Source organism: Falco biarmicus, chromosome 8 (assembly GCF_023638135.1).
Source record: "Falco biarmicus isolate bFalBia1 chromosome 8, bFalBia1.pri, whole genome shotgun sequence".
NCBI lineage: Eukaryota > Metazoa > Chordata > Aves > Falconiformes > Falconidae > Falco > Falco biarmicus.
Window position 1 is genome coordinate 31132152 of NC_079295.1, and position 15192 is coordinate 31147343.

Genomic DNA, 15192 nt, shown 5'->3' on the forward strand with positions numbered 1-15192 from the left:
CTGCCGGACAAGCAGAGTGCTTTGCAAACACAAAAGGCTATTTGCCAAATTATTGCTCCCTGTGGCACGTACAAGCCAAAATCCAGTGCCAAGAGCTTGAGAAAGCCAGCAACTGCTGTTGATGCTCAATGCTGAATTCATACATATGTATGTGCAGTGTACACATACACATGCATAACAGCGTTGGTATTTGTTGTAACTAGCTTTTCTAATTAATTCTAATTATGACACTTATAATTAGAAAATGCTGTGCACTAACAGCTGTTTAATTATTCACTTGCAGAAATTAAACCCAGCGCTTTTCAGACATAACTGAAACCCAGGGAAAGGCACCTGATTTGAGAGAAGCTCCGGGACAGGCTGCAGATCAGACAACCCGCTCTGCCCGACTCCACGCAGTAGCTACAAACCCATACATACTGTACCGCATGGACTGTGTGGTGTGCATGCTACGCACTTAGCAAGACCCTATAAACGAGGCCAGCTCTGGTGTCGGACAGCTCTCCGCAGGTTTTTACTAAAGCCCCGAGGTTAGCAGCCCTAGAAGTGTGACGGACAGCCAGGCCCCTCAGGCGGTGTCGCCACCGGACGGACGGACGGACACACACACACCGCGCGGCACGCACGGCCGGGGCTGCAGGCGGGCCGGGCAGCGCCACGGCCGGTCGACAGGGGGCGCGCTGCGTCGCCGCCCGGCTCGCCTGGCCAGCCCCCTATGCAAATAGCCTCCCGGCTGGCGCAGTGCACTCTGGGTACGGCCGCCACAGCCCACGAAAAGGCTTAAACCGGCGCTCAGACAGAGACGGAAACGCCGCTCCCCGCGCCGCCCCCGAAGCGGGGCGCGCCGCCGAGCCGGGCGGCGGGGGGGAGCGGGTCCGAGTGCGCGCCGCCCCTCGCCCGCACCGGTGCGGCCGTTAGCCCTCCCCTAGCGGGGGAGCGGCACAGCGCCCGCTAACCGTCCTTATCTGGGGGTTGCGCGGCCGCCCGATGAACGCGTGGTGAGGGCGGCACTGCTAACGCCTCACGCAACACACCGGCGCCCGCCTCGCGCGCGGCGCAATTTTTGGAACCTCGCATCGGGGCGCGCGCGCCCGCTGCGTTCCCCAACCCCGGCCGCCCCGGTACCGGCGGGCACCCGCGCGCGGCGCTCCGTGCGGAGCGGGCGGCCGGGCCGAGACCCGCCGCGGGGCACACGGGGCCGCCCCAGCCCGGCCCTACAGCAGCCAGGGGGCCGCCGGCAGCGCGGCCAGCCAACGCCGCCGGGTACGGGGGCCCGCGGCTCCCCCCAGCACAGCGCTGCCCCGCGGCGCTCTCCATCACACCCAGAGCTCCCCGTCATTCCTCCCATTCGACGCCGCTTGCAGCATGCCGGCAGGCCTAGAACCTGTCCGTATGCCAAAGGAGAATCTTCCTCGTGCTTTTGTACACCGCGTTTCATTTTCACGTTCATCTTGCGCGCTGGATTTAATCTACCCTTGAGAAATGCTCAGCCAGCTGCCTTGAGCCCTACCCACCGCTGCCCACTCGGCTCCTCCTGGCTGAGGCACGGCAGCAGAGCCCCGCATCAGCCAAGAGACGCTTTTAAAGGAAGATCAGGGGACTCTGAACGCCAGCACCACTCACGGCTGGCCGATCCGAGCCCCAGCACAGCAGCATCCTGCTCCGAGAAGTAAGTGTGCTGCCTAGGTACGGAGGTGTGCCCCAGGGATAAATCTGATCCCAGGAGAGGAAGGGATCCATCTCTTCTTCAAACTGCTGCAAGCCAGAAAGAGCGAGGGGAACTCATCACTCAGACTTTAAAGGGAACAGATGCAGTGTGCAAACACAGCCAGCCACCCTGCAGTTCGCCCCCAGGAGCGGAAGAGGGTGAGCGAAGCCTCCCAAGACTTTTTGCTCTTACGCTTACAGAAACGGAGAGCTCATTAGCACAACGATTACACCGGTGGCTTGCACAGCTATTGAGCAAACCACCACTGAGGGGACAAGGTGTTACCCCCTACCACACTGGATTCATTTCTCAAGCCCAACGTACCTCAAACTTCGGATGGTCTGAGGTAGAAAGTTGAAGCCGCATATAGACTGAGAAATCCAACAGGTCCATGAGAGAGAGAGAGGACACAAAACCTGAGGTATGTGTGGCAAATGAATGAAGAATTAATTGATTTCCAGCCCTTGTTACACTGGGTTGACCACACTGAAGAGCCCACCTCTGTTTACCCCTGAAGTGGTTATCAAGCTCTGCCTGAATGAACACACCAACGCCCAGGGGGAACCTCAGGAGCAGGGGGGCTGTCAGTGCAGGGCCGGAGCAGGGACCGGCCACCAGCAGCCACCCCTCTCCCCGGGGATGCCAGCTGGCAGGCACCACTCCACTCCGTGGCACAGGAAGCATAGCTCTCCATCCAAAATTCCAGATAACACTGCAGTGCTGATAACTACGGAGCTATTCCAGGCCTTTGCATCAGCACAGGTCGTGCTTGTGCTCCAGGCAAAGCAGGACTCAACTCACAAGCCCCCAGCCCTCAGATGAGAAAATACCAGGTCAGCAGCCACTGCTCTTAGCCCCCTACTTTATACAGGTCCCAGAAAGAGTCATCCTAGGTCTCCCAAACCCACTGCAGGAACACACAGTGACACAGCCCTAGGTCTACAACTCTGCCACTTTGCTTGTTTGACTCCTGAAGGCTCCCCAAGACACTCAACAAAGCAATTTGAGCAATCCAGTGTTCAGCTCAATTGGCATCTGCTGCTGCTTTGTTATATCCCAGTACCTTCCATAGGCGCTAAGGGCTGCCAGCAAGCCCTTCTGCCTCCCTCCAACTGCCAGGTCTCAAGGCACCAACATTCCCAGTAAAGAAGGCTCTTTACTGGGATCCTGGATGCAACAAAGCCTTCTCCCAACAGAGAAAATACTTCCCCTCCCCCCCCTCCCTTTTTTTTTTTTAATAGACCACCAAAAACTTACTTCAGGTAGCTGAATAGTAACTGTCCATTAATACCCGGGTGATGCTGAAAGGCCTGCAGGCAGCTCCACGTATCAGAGAACAGCCAGCCTACCATCATCTGCTCTAACAGTAAATGCTCACCAAGCGTGACAGACAAATAAATGCATCCAACACAGCCTAAGACAAGACACACCTAAACGCGCCTCCGGAAAAGGGCGAGAAAGGGAGCTGCACTGTCCAGCACCAGTGACCAGAGTGAATCACAGCCTCGGGCTGCCACCAGAGCCTGCCCTAACACGGCAGATCCAGACTGCAGCAGGAAAGAGACGAGCCCTTTCCTCCACTCTCCGGACCATGCCACATGCGGCAGGGATGTGGCGGCTGCCGCGCGAACCTTTATCCCATGCCTCTTGCAGGGAATCAGCAATGGGCTGAGCAGCACATCCCCACAGGCTGGCTTCACCCTGCTGGACCTTCCACACCTGGCAGCGTGGAACCAAAATGGGAGTACTGGAGATACAGTTCCTATCCCAGCTAGCTTCATGCTTCATTTCTTCATCTCCAACGTTGTGGTGACAGAGCTTGGCTATTTCACATTGCAGTCCGTTAGGTTTTTCTTGAAGGAAGGGAGAGAGGTGGAAGACAAACTTCTAAATCTCAACATAAAAAATTTTGCAAGCGAATTCAACCAGGTATTTTTGAACACTTGCTTACATAATCCTTTGGATTCATAAACAAAGACATCCAGAAGCACTTGCATACCTTAAGTAAACAATGTATTTGTGAAAAATGAGAACGCTTCAGCTTACACATTAAGTCTGAGATAAGCACCAAATGCCCCACATCACCACCTGCCTGACGACTAGTGCTAATCAGTCAGTGAGCACTTTAATTCCTCAAGACATGAAATATCCACCACAACTGAACTGGGCACACAAGACCAAGCAAGAGCTAAAGTTAAAACTGAATTTACAAATGTCAGCTAAAGTCAGGTACATATTTTGGGTCACCACAGCAATAACAAAACTCCTGGCAGACAGAGGAACAGCAGACAGAGAAAGATGAAGTTAGCTTATGAAACGCTAACAGCTGTATGCTATCTGCACAGGAGTATAACCAAATACACCCTGCAGGACATCCATCTCCTTTCACTGTTCTAGAATTAACATTTCACATTCCAAGGCAGGATTCACATCTGTACTGGCAACATGAGTGCATCACCCTAGCCCAACAATCCTAGTACAAGCACAGGTTATAGGAGCTATTCTGTACAATGCAATTTGCAAAACCAACAGCAGCAAACAAGAAGGCAGCAACAGTAGCACAAGTGCTTTTCCTGGTACGACTACAACCTGTGGTCAGAGCTGAACAGCAGGGAGACTGCAAACAGTTATTTCTGGGTTCTTTCTCTAGATCCATGAAATACCACCTATTCTGTCACAGACACCACCTTCAAAATCCACAAGTTTGGACACTGGGCCATTGATTTGCCATTCAATACAGCAATGCCTCGAGAGCAGCTGCTTCATTTGGATATAACTTTTTCATTGGAACATGGACCACAATCTGTTGGAGTAGCTTCCTGGAAGAAAAATGCCCCTTTTATTTCTCATCATCTACAGACGTATTTCTACATCTGTGAGACTGAGAAGATTTAACTTATTAATGTAGGAATTTAAATTTCCAAACAGAGCAACCTTATAGTGACTCTTCTTCTGTTTTAAGACACTGATGAGAGGCCAGACGTCTGTTCCGGATTTAGAAGAATGGGAAAAAGAGCTACGGAAAACTTTCAGAGGGTTTTTCTGCCCTTCTATACAGCTGATCGAAATTATTCTACCCAGAAAAGGGAATTACACTAAGCAATACCAGATCAAACACTGACAGTACCTATGGCTGAGAACAGTCACAGTAGGTCAGGAACTTCCCTGACACTCGTGTCCTTCCCTAGCAGGGAGGCCAGATCCTGTACACTGGAGAGTATCAGCGCTGAAACTCTCCTTACAGCACAGCATGCAACTGTTCAGCAAATCAGACTAGCACCACACTTAAACGACACAACAGCTTTCATCATCTCTGTATCACTTTTCCCAGTCTCTCCTACCTCATGCTGGAAGACCTTTCCACTTCTCCTGGCAGTACATCAAGAGATGCCTCGCTCTTCTTTGCCCACTGTAAGCCCAGGCTGCTCATGCTGTCTCTCCTGTGTTACCATCTCAAAGGAAAATCCAGGAGGTACTGACCGCCCTGTACATCTCCACCCAAGCAGGTTCCCAAATCTTCAGTGCTTGTGGTACTCCCTCAGTCCTTGGCTCTGTTCTACATCACCCTGCAAGTTTATCTTCCCCATACCTCCATGCCAACACTGCCTGGCGCCCCTGTGACCGTATTGACCCTTGCAGGTCAATTGAGTCTGCTTTCCTCACTGTGATGACAGCCAGTACTACTGCAGAGCACACACGCTACAATCTCAAGCACCTGAGCCTCTGGCAAATGCCTCACTTGTACAACACAAGGGGCAACACAACTTCCCACAAGTCGTCTGGGAGTGGAGAGCAGAGAGAGCCGCGATCAGCCCATCTTCTTAATCCCCTCACTGCTCCCACATAACATAGAGCTCGGATCACATGTCTCAGCACTTTTAAACTACTGCTTGTAAAAAAAATAAAATCAAGCATCTTCTATGAATTAAGGACCACTGCCCACCCCAGAATCCAGCAGACCAGCTTATTTGATGGCAACTCACCTATCCTACAATAGTGCAGCACTATGCAACAGTGATTAAGGACAATAAAGCCCACGTGACAAGAGACAACCCTGCCAGGAATCACTACTGGACTGATGGAAATGGCTGAATCAAAACACCCAATGAAACCTCCAGCCCTTGCAAAATGAGAAAAAAGCTGGTTATTGAAGGTTCTCCTTCATTTACAGACCTGGGAGCAGAGGAGCAACTTGATAAATAATGCATAGCTCTAGAGTGAAATAAATCCCAGAAAGACTAAGGTCATTTAAATGTTGGGAGGTATTAAGAATGAGTGTTAAAATACATCCCCATAGTGATCATTTCTGACAACTACTGTTAGGACACAAGGGCACATTTCCCATGCAGAAGCAAAAAACCCCAAGACCTATGTTCTGGATCCAGCAAAAAAAGCCAACAGAAAAGCCAGTTGCCTCCTAATGCAAGAGTTACAGACTTCACAGAACACACAAGAAATTCAAACCAGTTCAAGGAAACACCACAGAGCAAGAAGGCAGCACTACAGAAAATCCTACAAAGAAAAACAGAGGGATGCTTAGAAGAACACGATCACTCTGAAATGTGGATATCTGATTCCAGGAGAGCTGACGAGTATGTCCTAGGTGAAATAGCTGGAGCAAGTCAGCCCCCAGCCACACTGCTCTCTGTCCTGCCTCTGCTCAGTGCAATTGAAGGGGTACATACCAAAGAGTAACAAATTCATCCTCTTTTGCACTGGTCCTTGAGCGATTGCACACAACCATGGTGAGAAGGAGCAGCATGTAACCACCAGGCTCTGTCCAAAGGACACAAAGGGAATCGCAAGTTGCAGTCACTGCTGTGGAGCACAGGTGCCGTTTATAGCCTGATCAAGCAAAGCTCCAGAAAGCACAGCAGGTAAATCACTACTGACAAAAACTACAGTCCGTGCTGCAGCAGTACTCATGGTAATGTATTATGAGACTCTGCAGTTGAAGGCAGAGTCCCAATTTAAATCACACTTTCCTGTCTCAATTACCCCAAACACTGCTAAAAAGCAGCAGCAGCAAACACTGTTTCAGAACGCCAGTCCTGTTTTCACAGCACCTTACATGTAGGATATCTGCATAGCAGTACTCAGTGCTTAGTGTCTTCACAGAAAACATCAAAAATGAAACACCTGTACTACCAACTGCTATTGCCTTTGGTTCCTCACCAGAAAGCAGTTAAATATCTTAGTTACAAACACTGCCACTATTCTGTACATTTCCATTGCTGCTCCCAGCTGAGCACTTACACTTACAGTCAGGTCCTCAGCCAGTAAGGAAAAATGGATGTAAGCTCTGTGAGCACCGATGAGATCATGCCTGTGGGCGTCAGCTGGGGATCAGGCCCACCACATCCTTGAATGCGCTTGTAGTTTTGCTGACAAGTTGCATCTCAGGAGCTCAAGGCAAAATGAAGCATCATACAATGAGTGCTAGGATCTCCCTTACAGAAAAGCAACAAGAAAACGTTAGGGAAATGAAAAAAGCCATTGCAATGCCTTGCTTTCTTTTTCATGGGAAAACTGAAAGCCTGTATTATGGCAACTAGTAAATTGCTAGTGTAGTGATGTGCCTTATTAAGAGACCAGGCTGGTTTACCTAATAGAAGTGTTTTCCCCTCCATTAGAGGCAAAAGCCTGCTACAGTGCACAAAGAAAGCGAGAAATCACACTGGTAATTTGCCTTTAGGCAGAACCACATTAGCTAGAGCATCTCAAAGCTCCTAGCACAGAAGCACTGACCCTGACTCCATCTCTAACACATACAGGAACAGAAAGTGCTCAGCACATTTCAAAATTGAAACAGAAGTGCTTCTGAGGGCTTAGACAGCATCTGGAAAAACCAAGGCAAAAACACAACCTAGCAGATAATCAGTCTTCTCTGTTCCCTTGGGGCTCAAGAAGAGTAGTGAGAATTGTGAAGATGCTTAAATATCCAGCTACTCCCCTTGACTGCTAGTTCCCACACTTCTGAACATCTGCACTTCCAGATTACACCATACAGTATAAGCTTTTATGAGGAACAGCGATCCTGCAAAACAGTGATGACAGGCTGCACGGACAGCCTCACGAGGAGGGCACCAAATAGGTGCAAACTCAGCCAAGACCCACCAGCTGCTGGTAACGTGAAAAAAACCTGGGGATCTCTCGGGGAGGCTGAGAAGCCACCGTGATGAAAAGTCAACAGAAGCTGACCTGACTAAAGTAGAGGATAGTTACCAGATGCTAACATCTCTTGCTAGTTCACAGCTAGCAAAGGTTTTTTTCTTTGCCTTGTTTGGGAAGAAAAGGGATACATGCAATTAAGGGTGCAATAGCATTTTCAGTAGCCACAGCCTTTGCAAAACTCTAGAAACACCCTAAGACCTGAAACTTCCACAGCAGCTCTCAGCCCTGTGCAGTCAGCCTGCCTGCTCAGCATCTACCACACGCTCCTACACCCTTGAGAAGGGCCTCCCGACATAATCCACAACAGCTAGTAGTACAACAACAAAGAACTCCACTGAGAAAAGAAGAAAGGTTCAAGATGCCTTTGTTAGCTGCTGGAAGCCAGACAATAGCCCAAGTTAGTGAAGAGATGGATGCTAGGTAGAGAAAGGGGCCACAGATGGCAGGAGGGAATGCTTCCTCCACGGAGGAAGGCATCACTTCAGCAGGAGTCCTATTCCTACAAAGCTGCTTCTATAGCCCGCTGAAATCTTTTCACCCAGAAGAGACTGTAAGAGCTGAAGCTCTGACCAACTAGCCACAAGGGAATTAACAATCGCTTCACACAAAGGCAACGGCTTCTACATCCTGTCTAAATTCCAGCTTCAGTAATTACAAAATCCGTACCTGGAATTCCCCCTCAGTTTCTGCCTGAAGACTCTTTTCTTCACTTTCCATTACTAAGAACTGCTGGAAAGTATCACTAGTACTGCAGTACTCCAATAGCCAAGCAAATATGCACTGATTTTATAGCTCCCAAAGAGCCCAAAAGGTTCAACTATTTAGAAGAACAGCACAAAGTACTATGCCTGAGAGTGCAGTTGGAAGAAAAGGTGAAAGTCAGACTACACCTAACAACAAAAAGCAAAAGAAAGAGGCACCTTACGTTCTTCCCACCTACAACCATAAGACAATTTAAATGTGCAGCCAAAGAAAATCACCTCTCGATGCAGACAGACACAACCCAAAGCATGAGGCTACAGAGCTGGCTGTCCCAGACGCAAATACAACAACTCAGAAACAACAGAATCCAAGCAAAACTTTCCTAAAAACCAAACCAACAAACAACACCCCCCCCCCAAAAAAAAAAAACCACAACAAAAAAACACCCAACACCCCACCCCCCAAAAAACCCCCAAAACATGCTCTTGCAGTACATCCTACAGATATTCAAGCAAGTTTTACACATGACAGGCTCAACAAGTGCCGTTCATTAATTCAAGGACAGCAGTTCCTGTGCCCAGCATCACAAGAGGAGATTATTCCAAAACCTTGAGTTACAAAACTAAATTCAGGGTTTCAAGTGATCTCATGACCAAGCAAGGCCCTGAAACATGAAGTAAAGAGCCAAATGTGCTAAGAAGCACAAAGAAACCAGCTTCTGGACTATGCATCATTATTAAGTACAGAGGATCTCTCAACACATGCTGCCCTTCTCTGCTGGACCTTCACCTCCTGCTCCCATCCCCTCCAGGTGCTGAGGCAGCAGTGGCCCATGCATTACTGGCAAGCACTACCCTCAAGGCAAGTCTTCAGCAATCCTTCGCAAGGTCTTCCTTCACAGATGAGCCTTGGGGAGGATTCAGTGCGTTCCAAACACCTTTCTGACCCATTCAGGAAAGCCCAGAGGATGATCCGTAGAGGCATGGGTTAAAATACTTCTCAATCCTTCCTACACCAGTGAACGGTGCACCTGAGCTAGTTCTAACCCAGCACCTACAGCAGCCACAAGACGTAGCACAGCCCATGCAGCAAGTGTGATGCTCCCCACAGTTTACTATTCAGTACTGTCAAGACAAGTCAGTGAAGACTGAGAGCTACTAGTTTAAGCTGTTACTATACCAGTTTCTTCTTTTACCATTCCTTTAGTCCTGCCCCCCAAGGTAGAGTTAAATGCTGTTTTTCAATGCATGTCAAACAACTTAAAAGGAAAAGCTCCCAGAAGTTTACTATCAGTGCTATACCGGTAACTCCAGCTGAAACCAGGACCCCAGAAAACCAAGTGCCACAAGAACACAGGAGGGGACAGTCCCAGTCCTGACCTGCTCACCTGAGTGTGCCTATGCAGGTAGAACCAGACCTTGCATCAGCACATATGCACCAGTGCCCATCTGCAAGCTGGGCAGCCGTCACCGTGCACTCTGCTTGAGCCATTGTGTTATCCTGCAAGGGGCCAGGGATATTTGACTGAGAAATGACACAAATGGCCCAGGTCTTGCACCCTGGAGACCTCTCTACACAGCTTCTGGCTCAGCAGCTCCAACCAGCTCAGAGTCCCAACCGGTCTGTAACCCATGCAAGCCTCTCACAACTATTGCTCTCTTACACTCAGCTCTTAGCACAGTTATTGATCAATTCAGGCATCATTTTTAATATCTTTAACTTCTGGCAAGTAGATATATCTTCCAAGAATTTGATCTATCTGGTCTAGGAAACAGCAATCACAATGATAAAAAAAGATTCTCTTGCTGCCCATTTAAAAGCTAATGCTAACTTTGAGGTTAATGATTTCCACATACTCCAGAACTAACCCCCACATGCTGTTTAACACACAGGAAATAATCATTCTTCTCCTTCCTAAATATGTTCCTTTCCTCAACTCCTTGTGACCCATGCGTCTGTCCCTTTGCCTTTTTGGCTGTCATTATTGAGAACTAGAGCAACAGCTGAAACATCACTCTACTGAGCTCTCACAAGAGAATAAAACATCTGTTTTCCTCCCTCAGACTGAAAACAGACGCCTTTTTAGTTGTTTCCAACAGATACTCAATTATATGACAGCATAGTGAAGCACAATGCATCTAAATTAGGGCACACCCTCGGGCCACATCAGAGCACGCATGTGGTCAGAAACCCGAAGAAGTTTTGTGATCTCTGGCAAGCTACCCCTCCACAAGTATCTAGGGTCCGAGACACCCACAGGTAGTAAGGGTAGATTTTTGCTTTTAACACTTAGAGGCTGCAGATGTCTGCAGGACTGCTCCAGAGCAGAACACGTGCACCAAGCGCTATGCACTTGCACCGCGGTTCAGCTGCATAGTTCTGGCTTGTCTGGAAAACCCAATTCCATACGTTTTACACTCCACATTATCTTACTCACCTGATCCAGGTCTGAAACGGGTGACTGTCATCACCCTAGGACAGCAGCTCAATAAAATCTGCCTGGAAAAAGTCATACTGGCTATTGTCAACCTGTTGGAAACCCACTGCTACAAAAAAAATACTGTAATTGACACCCCTGGAAAGCCCAGCCACAGGCAGACCTGTGCAGGTGAGCAGCCTGGCCACAGCTGGTTCAAGATCCAACTTGAGACACAAGGGTGGGCTGACACGGGTAGTACGCAGCCCAACCTACGTGTACCTGACCCTGCGGATGAAGCACTCCAGTCTCCAGAGCTGTTAAACTGCTGGGACACTTGGGTGGTGGGTGGAGTCCAGAAGAAAAAAAAACCCTCAAACAAACCACAAAACCAAAACACCAACACAGGCACCTCAAGGGAAGACACAGGAATTCTTCATCCTGTGTTGCTTGAAGGAGCCAGCATTTTCTTAAGGGAAAAGAACAAGCCATCTGAGCAGCTGACAGCACAAGTGGAAAACCAATCTGAAAGTTACAGGGACAAAATGACATACATTTTGGCATCTACATCCAGCTCTAGAAACACATTTAAACAAGTCAGGCAAATAGCTCCTATCAATGTTCTAGTGCTACAGCTATACGAACAAGCATCCCTCACATTACAGGCTTCCACAAATTCTTGTGGATTAATACAAGAAAGGAATTAATTACATGTTCAACTAAATCATTAGCTCTTGGATTAAGTATCTTAAATGGAACTCTTAAACTGAAATACGTCAAAGGAACAGAAGCTATAAACGTAACACAAGAAGCCACTCAGCTCAGCGCAGGGTACACAGAGAGCTGACACTCTGGAGAAGCACAGCCCAGAAAACGAGGTACCTACCTCCTGGACAGGCTCTACTCACCTTTCACAATATTTTTACTATGTTTTTTTCTCTCCTTCACAACTCCCATCATTATATTCAACATAACAAAGGGTAAGCTGAATCAAGTGTTTCAATAACCATCTTGATTGTGGTTTTAGAAGATCAGATGCCTTGTTTCATGATTCTGTTATTTTCTTAAAGAGATCTGTTCTCACTGGACACTTGTTAACAAGAACGCTCTGCTGAACAGGATATAGTATGTATTTATGTGAGTAGTTAATAGCACAGCATACCCTTATGAAAATGCAATAACTTACGAATCTGAACACAGCTTAGTAAAAGAGCCTGTGTCATGCTTCAGGTGGAAGAGAGGGTTTTTTTCAACACAACACTGCAGAAACTTGAAGCAACACTGAAAAGCAACTTTGAAGAAGAACAAATGCAGCCTGCTGAATTCAACTTACATTTCACCTCAGAGGAGAAAGGCAACAGCAACTTTCCAAATTTTTCCAAATTGTTCCTCCTGGTTAAAATCAACAGGTTTTGTTGAAGAAACAGAAATATTTGTAATTTGCAAAGGAAGAGACTCAGCTGTCCCCTGTCATCATAGGCACATTCAAATGTGGATTTATTTATTTTTGGTTCTGAAAGATTGTAAGGGAGGCTCGGTGCAGTTTTCTAAAGCACTAATTAGGTGCCAACTTAAACTAAAATATGCAGCATCCACAGGCACAGATACCTCTAAAAATGTGCCCTTCACATCTTAGAAACCTCTTCATTATATGCAGTCTCATCTCCTAATTTATACAGGTTCAAAGTTGCACAAGCCCTCCTGCTCCTGTAATTTCAAAAGTGGTTCCTTGACTTTGGAGCGCCTATTCCAAATTAAAGTGCCCCATTAGTATTACCTTTTGTCTTAAATAAAGCAGCATCTTTTACACAGAAGGGAGAGCATGATCATCCTGAGAACTCCCAGAACCAAAACTTGCCATCTTGTGAATTCTGAAGACAGACATACACAATGCTGGAGATGATCGCATGCCATTGTTAACCTGACACGAAAAGGATGACAGATTGTTTCCTCCCATCCCACCCAGCCCTACTGCACATTCTATACCCAGTTAAACAACACAATAGCTCTTTAACCTCTAGCACGAGAACAGGGCTCACCAATAAAATCAGGTTAGAACGGGTATCCAAAGGCCAACTAGTTCAATGCTATCCCCACCCCACTGCTTAAAATTAGATCAGGTTGGTCTCACTTCTACAAAACACTTTGTTTTACTTGATTCTTAACATATAGGCCTTCAGTTGTCATTTACTTCAAAAGTTCATTAAAACTTGAAACAGTTTTATGTGTTCTAGTTAGAAGCTGCCCTGTTGATTCATTAAGTGATTTAATAAGCTTCTGTGTCATCACCAATAAGACCTAGTTGGCAGACAGTAAAACAGCAAAACTGGTTTTATTTATTTAATCCTTCTCCAGGTATAGTAGTATAGCCCAGGCAACTACTTGTAGCCACCCAAAACTCCAGCTACATGATCTGATCCATGACAATCTTGGACTCCAACAAGGTTTCCTGCAGGTATAAGGCATCTGCAACATGGATTGGGCAGCAAGATCAGCACATACATGTCAAGTTCAAATACTGCCAGCCGTAGCAGGAAATGGCACGTTCTTTTGAGCAAAGAAATGGCACTGGGCTTTTGGTTTATTTATCTAGGAGGTTTTGTTTAACTTGACATCATCTGATAAAAGTAAAAATTTCAGAGCCACACACAGTGATAGGCTCCAGTTACTACTCCTCTACCAGTCTGTGTCAACAGCAACTTTGTTCAGGAAGGAGGAGGGATTGATGCTGGCAAGCCTCTTGCAGTCTACAGCACAGACACCATTTCAGAAGAACTGGAGATCGAGTTTCACAGATAGTAACTATGTGAGACTAGAGAACATCATTTAGAGAAAAAGGAGTTAAGATATGGCAATACCCAAGGATAAGACCAAGAAACTTAACATACTTTCCAGATAATACCACTTGTGGTGTAGGTTAGAGATCAAGTGGCTGCTTTTTTTTCAGTGCAGACACTGTAAGAAAAGTCAAGCAAATCAGTTGCTCAATCTTGCACAAAATGAACACCACCAACTGATTACAAAGGGGATCCAGCTACGGTTATGTCTTTTCTTGCCCTTCATCTTTTGCCTCCTGGAAGTTAATAGCACTTTGCTGCAACCTAGCAAGATAGGAAATACAAACTAGTGCTTTTCAAGGGTTTTCATATCGTCATCTGTAACTACAGAGCATTACCACTATCATAAACTTGTCACACTGAGGTCTAGTAGTACTGTCCGTATGTTGGAAAGAAGTATTATTTGGCTGCTTCATATACATCTGCCTGCAGTGTTGGGACTGTGCCAGCATGCAGTCCAGTTACAAATGAAGTTCAGCCTAAGATCTATACACGAGGGGGGAATAAAAAAAAAAAAAAAAAAATCCATGCAGAGCTACGAGTACACTCATATCACCATTTAAAGAGATTTCTCCTCCCTCCTTCAAAGGAATTCAATTTTTTTGAGTGCACACATATACATTCCGTTCCTTGTCTTCAAATTCATATATCAAAGAAGATACCACAAACAGAACGCAAAGCAAAGATTCTTCATTAACCCTTTCTTGAAAAGAAAAGAACTGCAAGCCATGTGCAGACCCTGCACTGTTTTTTAATGTACCTTGACTTCTTTAATCAATCAAAAGGTAAAGCATTCAGATGTGCTGCTATGGGCCCGATTCTGATGCATCACACTAGCATAAACCCAGAATCTGAAGCCAGCTGCTTGCATCCACATTCTCCCCAGAAATACAACAGGGGAATCAGCCATCACTGCACATGTCTTAGCTTTTGATGACACAATTCAGACCTTAATGATCACCTAAATTCTATTAGGAAGGGAAAAACAATTCCAGAAACAGACTTTTAGCTACTAAACTACTTCAGGCTACTAGATAGCACATGAGCTCTTTGAAGAGTTGCCCAGTTATGTGTGGACCTTACATATGTTTTGATGGTTTCTGAGTGACTCATTAAATAATTCAAGATAATGGTAACTTTATTCTGCAAAACACATGAATTCAGTTGCATTATTTTTCCATAAAATTCTTCTTGGTCACTAGATAATCAGGGCTAAAAGTCAGGATATGGCAGCATCAACACTTCCCTTATATCACTTGTCCCCAGCAAGAAACACAAGATCCCAGGCAAAATACACATGGAAAGCAACATCACTCCCTCCTCCTCCAAGCTTAGTCTGAAATCCCTTCTTAGGA

General features: G+C 46.7%; 1 protein-coding gene and 1 non-coding gene across 2 annotated transcripts in view; one reads left to right on the forward strand and one right to left on the reverse strand.

The window, feature by feature from the left end:
• CLASP1 (cytoplasmic linker associated protein 1) overlaps positions 1-15192 on the reverse strand; it is a 181232-nt gene that overhangs the window by 131707 nt on the left and 34333 nt on the right. The window lies entirely within an intron of this gene.
• Positions 955-1071, forward strand: LOC130154510 (U4atac minor spliceosomal RNA). Its single transcript, XR_008823773.1, has one exon. It is a non-coding gene; the product is annotated as a U4atac minor spliceosomal RNA (small nuclear RNA).